The following is a 9752-nucleotide window of genomic DNA, read 5'->3' as shown; positions in this document are numbered from 1 at the left end:
CAGTTACATTCATACTAGGTATAAACTGTCTTCTCTGAATAATGGATGTTTTTTCACAAATTTGAAATAATTAATATAGAAAAATGTGGATTCAGAAGCCTTTCATCAATCACAAGAAAATTTCATATTATATTTGTCAATGAAATAAGGATTATTAAACACTTTAGTACTTAAAATTTTGAAAAAGTATTGAATGATGTCAGTCTTTTAATATGTACTTGTAAAGTCAAAAATTGTTGATGAAATTGCAAAAGTTTTCCATTAAAAAGTTAGGTCAAGACTGCACATAGCCATATCAACCATAAAAGCTATTTAAAATTCAACCATCTGATACCACCAGAAAATCACTCTAAATATAAGGCCACATAGGTGAAAAGTAAAAGGACTGAAAGAATGGTAGCAGCCTGAATCCATGTTATCATCTTATATGTGTATATGCCATAATGTTAACATTAAACAGAAAGAAAGCTGTACTAATTATAACAATATTTCAAAATGTAGATTTCAGATCAAAGAGTATTATCATGGATTGAAAAGGTTATTTCCTAATAACAAAGCAATTAATTTATCAAAAGAAAATAACACTTCTAAACATGTATGCATGCAGTAACAGTGCAAGAAAAAATGGACAAATCCATAATTGTAGTTAAATACTTTAATAGTCTTTTCCTAATAATTTATAGAGAGGCAGAAAATCAGTGATGATATAAAATACTTAAACAATACTGTCAAATAACTAATCTAAATGACATTTATAGGATACTTGTTTCAGGTGTTCTCCTGCCATGGGTGTGTGAACTGAGCGCCTATGTTTCGCAAGCCAAACCAGAAAGGGTGTGGCCTGAGAGACTAGGTTTCTGTCTCAGGTGGAAAGTCTTGTGGCCTGGGGCAGTTTTGTATTCTGAGCACAGACTGCCTAGGATCCAGCTGGCTATTGCATCTTTCTGCCAGTAGAAGTCTGAGGGTGTGATACGTGCCATGTCAAGGGCATGGGACCTGGGTGGGTCTCACTGCCTCCAGCTGCCCCTCTCTCCTTGCATGACTCTATTGTGAAGCAGAGGTGGCTCTACTTCTCCCTAGTACATTACCCCAGCAGCCACCATCAGATCCTTTGCTTGCACACACACTTGGGAAGCCAGAGTGCAAACTTGCCTGACCCAGCTTCCACACAGCTTTGCTCCTCAACCCCTCTTAGTAACAGAACACATGTAGGCATTTTTGGGAGTTTCATGGCCCCACCTATTGCCTGGGACAGCTGAGTACTTCCTTTGGGTAACATAGGACAAGAGTAAATTCCATGGCCACCTCTGCAGCTGGATCTTTGCTGCAAGTGCCACCTTTTGGTCAGAGGTCAATCGGCATAGCCCATTACAACATTTGCTTGCACAAAAACACAGTGCTTGGGAAGGAGAAAACGTGTGCGTGACCTCTGCTAACACCATTGCCCACACCACCCCAGCTACTCAGGAGTGCCCAATACATTATTACTATTATTGGCAATTGAGAAAGTTACCACAAGGCTACTTATAACCCAGGAAATCTTACAAAGTCCATGCCACTCCTCTGTGACCCACATGTTGGGTGTTGCTGGACAGGTCAACCTGCTCCAGCAGCACCCAACATTGTACCCATCTCGAGCTAAGATTGGACCCTAAGCCACTAGACATCCTGCAGACCAGTCCATAGCCTGAGACATTCAAGAGCTTTTCCAGATGGCTGACTAGAGATTTCAGGGACCAGTTCTCCTCAGAAGGAAGAAGCAAAATTGCAGGGGAAAAATCATAGCCCAAAGAGGATGTTAAGCAGAGAGTACTAGAGCCTACTAGAGAGTTCACTGGAAGAATCTATGACACATAAAAAAGAAAGAAACGAGAAACTAGCAGAGATTAAACCCTGTGAGACTTGGGAGTCTGTGGAAAGGGCAGCTGGGAGTGCTTTCAGCCTCTCTAGTTCTTCTGGCAGACTACAGTATCTGAACTCAAAGAGAGCTTCTTCGCCTTCATGGTCCCACTGGAATGGACTGTGATTGTGGAATTTCTCTAGTGCATTACCCTGGCCTACCACCTCATTTAGGATCCCTTCCTTTTTGCCCTGGACTCAACCTGTAGTAGTAAGCACCATACTAAGTGCATACTTGTTGTCAGACATTTTTCCACTCAGAGACTTTCAATCCTCAGGTCTTCACATAACTGGATCCCTTGAAAATGTTCCCCAGCACCAGCCTGGATTGCAGCAGCCCCACAGTGGCTAAACCTAGAGGAGTAGCAAGACTCACATTAGTCTGGGCTTCAGGGATTGCCATTTTCAGGGGAAGAGAGACTGTACTAACCAAGGGAGCATGCTGTGGGACAAAATAAACCAAAAGGTAGGCTTTTCTATGTACCAGAACTTCCTGTTCATGGGCAGGGAATGGCTGCATCTCTTTCAGCAGAGGCACAGATACAGTGCTGGGCTCTATGGAGTTCTGCTTCAGCAGTTGAACACCACCAGTGATCATGAAAGGACATGAAGAAGGGGACTTCTCCTTTCCCTTGCCCACCCTGCAGTCACAGCTTGGACTTCTCCCATGGGAGCTTGGCATGAGGGCACTTGCAGACAGCCTTTCTGGAGCATTTTGGGGTGATTGTGTCCCCATGGGAGAGTTGCACAAGTGGTAGAGTCCTCCTTCCTCTCTACACAGAACATCAGCATTCCTGAAGATGGACAGAGATGCCTATCGGATCTCAAATCTGGAACATCAGGACCAGGGCATGACTGGGAGATGGATTACTTTTCTGCTGGCCTGGTAGTAGAGCTGAGGCAGCTGCATTCCTTCTCCCTGTGAAGACCTCAGTGAATTTCACTGGGAACTCTTCAAATTTCCTCCATCGGGGCCTGGACTTATACCTACCACTGGGGTATTGCATATACCCACCTGCTTCCAGGATATTGCATATACACACCTGCTTCAGACACAGCTGGTTCTTACTCATGGGCAACTAATACTGGCCTGAAGGCTGAACGGTTCACCCCAGTGGAAACAATACTAGAAGAGACAAGTGCATATATCACTGGGAATGAGGTAAGCTTCATGAGACCTCTGCCATGCCAGCCCCACAGGAGATAGTGAAACTGCTCCTACACCCAATATACTGCTACTGCAAGCAGCATCTGAGAAAGACATTGCACGAAGATTATCTATAACCAGGGAACTTATACAAAGTATTTGCCACTGAAAGCACCCAGAGCTAAAGCTAGGCAATCATAAACTATTGGATAGGGAAGGAAATCCCTATCCAATTAAAACTAAATTCAAAAGTAATTAGAATAAAGAGTCTACTCACATGAGAAGTAACCAGAAAAAAGCAGAAAAATAATTGTGGCAACATGCAAAAAAAAAAAAAAAAAAAAAAAAAAAAAAAAATCTTACAACACCCCCAAAGGATCACACTAACTTTCTAGCAATGGATCTAACCAAAATGAAATCTTTGAAATATCAAATAAAAAATTCAAAATATTTATTATAAATATTTTGCTCCATGAAATACAAAGGAGAGTTCAAAATGAACATAAAGAAATTAAAAAGAAAAACAATTTGGGTTGCTGCCAAGTTGGCTGAATAGAAACAGCTATGGTCTGCAGCTCCCAACGAGATTGACGCAGAAGATGGGTGATTTCTGCATTTCCAATTGAGGGTTCATCTCATTGGGACTGGTTAGACTGTGGATGCAGCCCACAGAGGGTGAGCTGAAGCAGGGCAGGACATCGCCTCACCCAGGAAGCGCAAGGGGTCGGGGAATTTCCATTTCCTAGCCAAGGGAAGCTGTGACAGACTGCATCTGGAGAAATGGTTCACTGCTGACCAAATACTGCACTATTCCCACAGTCTTAGCAACCGGCAGACCAGGAGATACCCTCCCATGGCTGGCTCTGCAGGTCCCACACCCACAGAGCCTTGCTCACTGCTAGCGCAGTAGTCTGAGATCAACCTGCTATGTTGCAGCTGGATGGGGGAGGGGTGTCCACCATTGCTGAGGCTTGAGCAGCTCACAGGGTAAACAAAGAGGCCTAGAAGCACAAACTGGGTGGAGCCCACCACAACTCAGCAAGGCCTACTGCTTCTGTAGATTCCACCTCTGGGGTCAGGGCATAGTAGAACAAAAAGCATCAGACAGCTTCTGCAGACTTAAACTTACCAGTCTGACAGCTCTGAAGAGAGCAGTGGTTCTCTTAGCACGATGTTTGAGTTGCAAGAACAGACAGACCACCTCCTTAAGCAGGTCCCTGACCCCCCATGTTGCTTGAATTGGAAACTCCTCCCAGTAGGGGCTGACACACACCTCAAACAGGCAGGTGCCCCTCTGGGATGAAGCTTCTAGAAGAAGGATTAGGGAGTAATAATATTTGCTGTTCTGCAGTCTCCACTGGTGATACCCAGTCACATAGGGTCTGGAGTGGACCTTCAGCAAACTCCAACAGACCTGCAGCTGAGGGATCTGACTGTTAGAAGGAAAACTAACAAACAAAAAGGAATAGCATCAACATCAACAAAAAGGACATCCACACCAAACCCCATCTGTAGGTCACCAACATCAAAAACCAAAAGTAGATAAAACCACAAAGATGGGCAGTATCATGGGAACCCGATGCCAATATTTCAACATAGGTTCTTTCTATTTTCCTTAAGAGTTGGCCAGTCTGAGAAATAATGAGAAAGAGTACAAAGAGAGGAATTTTACAGCTGGGTCTCTGGGCGTGACATCATAGATGTCACTCTGGGCGTGACATCACCCTGATGCCCACCTGAGCCGCAAAACCAGCAAGTTTTTTATTAGGGATTTCATAAAGGGAGGGGATGTACGAACAGGGAGTAGGTCACAAAGATCACATGCTTCAAAGGGCAAAAGGCAGAGCAAAGATCACATGCTTCTGAGGAAACAGGGCAAGGACAAAAAGCAAAGATCACAAGGCGAAGGGCAAAATTAGAATTACTGATGAGGGTCTACATTCAGCTGCACATGTATTGTCTTGATAAATATCTTAAACAACAGAAAATAGGGTTCAAGAGCAGAGAACTGATCTGACCTCAGATTTACCAGGGTAGGGTTTTCCCTCACCCTAGTGAGCCTGAGGGTACTGCAGGAGACCAGGGCATATTTCAGTCCTTATCTCAACTGCATAAGACAGACACTCCCAGAGTGACTGTTTATAGACCTCCCCCCAGGAATGTATTCCTTCCCCAGGGTATTAGTTATTAATATTCCTTGCTGGGAAAAGAATTCAGTGATATCTCTCCTACTTGCACATCTGTTTATAGGCTCTCGGCAAGAAGAAAAATATGGCTATATTCTGCCCGACCCTGCAGGCAGTCAGACCTTATGGTTGTCTTCCCTTGTTCCCTGAAAATCGCTGTTATTCTGTTCTTTTTCAAGGTGCACTGATTTCATATTGTTCAAACACATATGTTTTACAATCAATTTGTACAACAGCGGTCCTGAGGTGATGTACATTCTAAGCTTACGAAGATAATGGATTAAGAGATTAAAGTAAAGACAGGCATAAGAAATTATAAGAGTATTATTTAAGAACTGATAAATGTCCATGAAATCTTCACAATTTATATTCAGAGATTGTAGTAAAGACAGGTGTAAGAAATTATGAAAGTATTAATTTTGAGAACTGATAAATGTCCATGAAATCTTCACAATTTATGTTCCTCTGCAGTGGCTCCAGCTGGTCCCTCCATTCAGGGCCCCTGACTTCCTGCAACAGGGAGAAACCAGAACAGAAAAGCTGAAAATTCCAAAAAACAGGGCACCTCTTCTCTTCTAAAGGATTGCAGCTCCTTGCTAGTAGGGGAACGAGACAGGACAAAGAATGAGTTTGATGAGTTGACAGAAGTAGGCTTCAGAAGGTCAATAATAACAAACTTCTCCAAGCTAAAGGAACGTGTTCTAACCCATCGCAAGGAAGCTAAAAACCTTGAAAAAAAGGTTAGACAAATGGCTAACTAGAATAAACAGTGTAGAGAAGATCTTAACTGACCTGATGGAGCTGTAAACCATGGCACAAGAACTTCGTGATGAATGCACAAGCTTCAATAGCTGATTCAATCATGTGGAAGAAAGGATATCAGTGATTGAAGATAAAATTAATGAAATAAAGTGAGAAGACAAGATTAGAGAAAAAGAGTGAAAAGAAATGAACAAAGCCTCCAAGAAATATGGTACTATGTGAAAAGACCAAATATACATTTAATTGTTGTACCAGAAAGTGACAAGGATAATGGAACCAAGTTAGAAAACACTCTTCAGGATATTATCCTGGAGTACTTCCCTAACCTAGCAAGGCAGGCCAACATTCAAATTCGAGAAATACAGAGAACTTCACAAAGATACTCCTTGAGAAGAGCAACCCCAAGACATATAATTGTCAGATTCATCAAGGTTGAAATGAAGGAAAAAATGTTAACAGCAGCCAGAGAGAAAGGTCAGGTTACCCACAAAGGGAAGCCCATCAGACTAACAGCAGATCTCCTGGCAGAAACCCTACAAGCCAGAAGAGAGTGGGGGCTATATTCAACATTCTTAAAGAAACTAATTTTCAACCCAGAATCTCATATCCAGCCAAATTAAGCTTCATATGTGAAGGAGAAATAAAATCCTTTACAGACAAGCAAATGCTTAGAGATTTTGTCACCACCAGGCCTGCCTTACAAGAGCTCCTGAAGGAAGCACTAAACATGGAAAGGAACAACCAGTACCAGCCACTGCAAAAACATTCCAAATGTTAAAGACCATCAATGCTATGAAGAAACTGCACTAATTAATGGGCAAAATAACAAGCTAACATCATAATAACATGATCAAATTCAAACATAACTATATTAACCTTAAATGTCAATGGGCTAAATGCCCCCATTGAAAGACACAGACTGGCAAATTGGATAAGGAGTCAAGACCCATCAGGGTTCTGTATTCAGGAGACTCATCTCATGTGCAAAGACGCACATAGGCTCAAAATAAAGGGATGGAGGAAGATCTACCAAGCAAATGGAAAACAAAGAACAGCAGGGGTTACAATTCTAGTCTCTGATAAAACAGACTTTAAACTAACAAAGATCGAAAGAGACAAAGACGGCCATTACATAATGGTAAAGGGATCAATTCAACAAGAAGACCTAACCATTGTAAATATATATGCACCCAATACAGGAGCACCCAGATTCATAAAACAAGTCCTTAGAGAACTACAAAGAGACTTAGACTCCCACACAATAATAATGGGAGATTTAAACACCCCACTGTCAATATTAGACAGATCAATGAGACAGAAGGTTAACAAGGATATCCAGGACTTGAACTCAGCTCTGGACCAAATGGACCTAATAGACATCTACAGAACTCTCGACTCAAAATCAACAGAATATACATTCTTCTCAGCACCACATTTCACTTCTAAAATTGACCACATAATTGGAAGGAAAACACTCCTCAACTAATGTAAAAGAGCAGAAATCACAACAAACTGTCTCTCCAACCAAAGTGTAATCAAATTAGAACTCAGGATTAAGAAACTCACTCAAAACCACACAACTACATGGAAACTGAACAATCTGCTTCTGAATGACTACTGGATAAATAACAAAATGAAGGCAGAAATAAAGATGTTCTTTGAAACCAAAGAGAACAAAGACACAACGTACCAGAATCTCTGGGACACACTTAAAGCAGTGTGTAGAGGGAAATTTATAGCACTAAATGCCCACAAGAGAAAGAGGGAAAGATCTAAAATTGACACCCTAACATCACAATTAAAAGAACTAGAGAAGGAAGAGCAAACAAATTCAAAAGCTAGCAGAAGGCAAGAAATAACTAAGATCAGAGCAGAACTGAAGGAGATACTGACACAAAAATCCCTTCAAAAAATCAATGAATCCATGAGCTGGTTTTTTTTTGGAAAGATCAACAAAATAGACTGCTAGCAAGATTAATGAAGAAAAGAGAGATGAATCAAATAGACACAATAAAAAATGATTAAGGGATATCATCACCAACCCCACAGAAATACAAACTACCATCAGCGAATACTATAAACACCTCTATGTAAGTACACTAGAAAATCTAGAAGAAGTGGATAAATCCCTGGACACATATACCATCCCAAGCCTAAACCAGGAAGAAGTTGAATCTCTGAATAGACCAATAACAGGGTCTGAAATTGAGGCCATAATTAATAGCCTACCAACCAAAAAATGTCCAGGACCAGAGAGATTCATAGCTGAATTCTACCAGAGGTACAAAGAGCAGCTGGTACCATTCCTTCTGAAACTATTTCAATCAATAGAAAAAGAGAGAATCCTCCCTGACTCATTATATGAGGCTAGCATCATCCTGATTCCAAAGCCTGGCAGAGACACAACAAAAAAAGAGAATTTTAGGCCAATATCCCTGACGAACATTGATGTGAAAAGCCTCAATAAAATACTGGCAAACTGAATCCAGCAGTACATCTAAAAGCTTATCCATCACAATCAAGTTGGCTTCATCACTGGGATTCAAGTCTGGTTCAACATATGCAAATCAAAAAACGTAATCTATCACATAAACAGAACCAAATACAAAAACCACATGATTATCTCAATAGATGCAGAAAAGGTCTTCAACAAAATTCACCAGCCCTTCATGCTGAAAACTCTCAATAAACTAGGTATTGATGGAATGTGTCTCAAAATAATGAGAGCTATTTATGACAAACCCACAGCCAGTATCATACTGAATGGGCAAAAACTGGAAGCATTCCCCTTGAAAACTGGCACAAGATAAGGATGCCCTTTCTCACCACTCCTATTCTACATCATGTTGGAGGTTCTGGCTAGGGCAATCAGGCAAAATAAATAAACAAAGATTATTCAATTAGGAAAAGAGGAAGTCAAATTATCTCTGTTTGCAGATGACATGATTATACATTTAGAAAACCCCATAGTCTCAGCCCAAAATCTACTTAACATGATAAGCAACTTCAGCAAAGTCTCAGGATGCAAAATCAATGTGTGAAAATCACAAGCATTCCTATACATCAATAATAGACAAACAGAGAGCCAAATCATGAGTGAACTCCCATTCACAATTACTACAAAGAGAATAAAATACCTAGAAATCCAACATAAAAGGGATGTGATGGACCTCTTCAAGGAGAACTACAAACTGCTGCTCAACGAAATAAAAGAGGACACAAATAAATGGAAAAACATTCCATGTTCATGGATTCGAAGAATCAATGTTGTGAAAATGGCCATACTGCCCAAGGTAATTTGTAGATTCAAAGCTATCCCCATCAAGCTAACACTGACTTTTTTCCCAGAATTGGAAAAAAACTACTTTAAAGTTCATATGGAACCAAAAAAGAGCCCACATATCCAAGACAATCCTAAACAAAAAGAACAAGGCTGGAGGCATCACGCTATCTGACTTCCAACAATACTATAAGGCTACAGTAACCAAAACAGCATGGTTCTGCTACCAAAACAGATATATAAACCAATGGAACAGAACAGAGGCCTCAGAAATAACACCACATATCTACAACCATCTGATCTTTGAGAAACCTGACAAAAACAAGCAATGGGGAAAGGATTCCCTATTTAATAAATGGTGCTGGGAAAACTGGCTAGCCACATGCAGAAAGCTAAAACTGGATCCCTTCCTTACACTATATACAAAAATTAACTCAAGATGGATTAAAGACTTAAATGTAAGACCTGACACCATAAA

This window comes from Chlorocebus sabaeus, chromosome 7 (genome assembly GCF_047675955.1).
Source record: "Chlorocebus sabaeus isolate Y175 chromosome 7, mChlSab1.0.hap1, whole genome shotgun sequence".
NCBI classification, from domain to species: domain Eukaryota; kingdom Metazoa; phylum Chordata; class Mammalia; order Primates; family Cercopithecidae; genus Chlorocebus; species Chlorocebus sabaeus.
The sequence above is the reverse complement of the archived record's forward strand: the minus strand, read 5'-3'. Positions refer to the sequence as shown.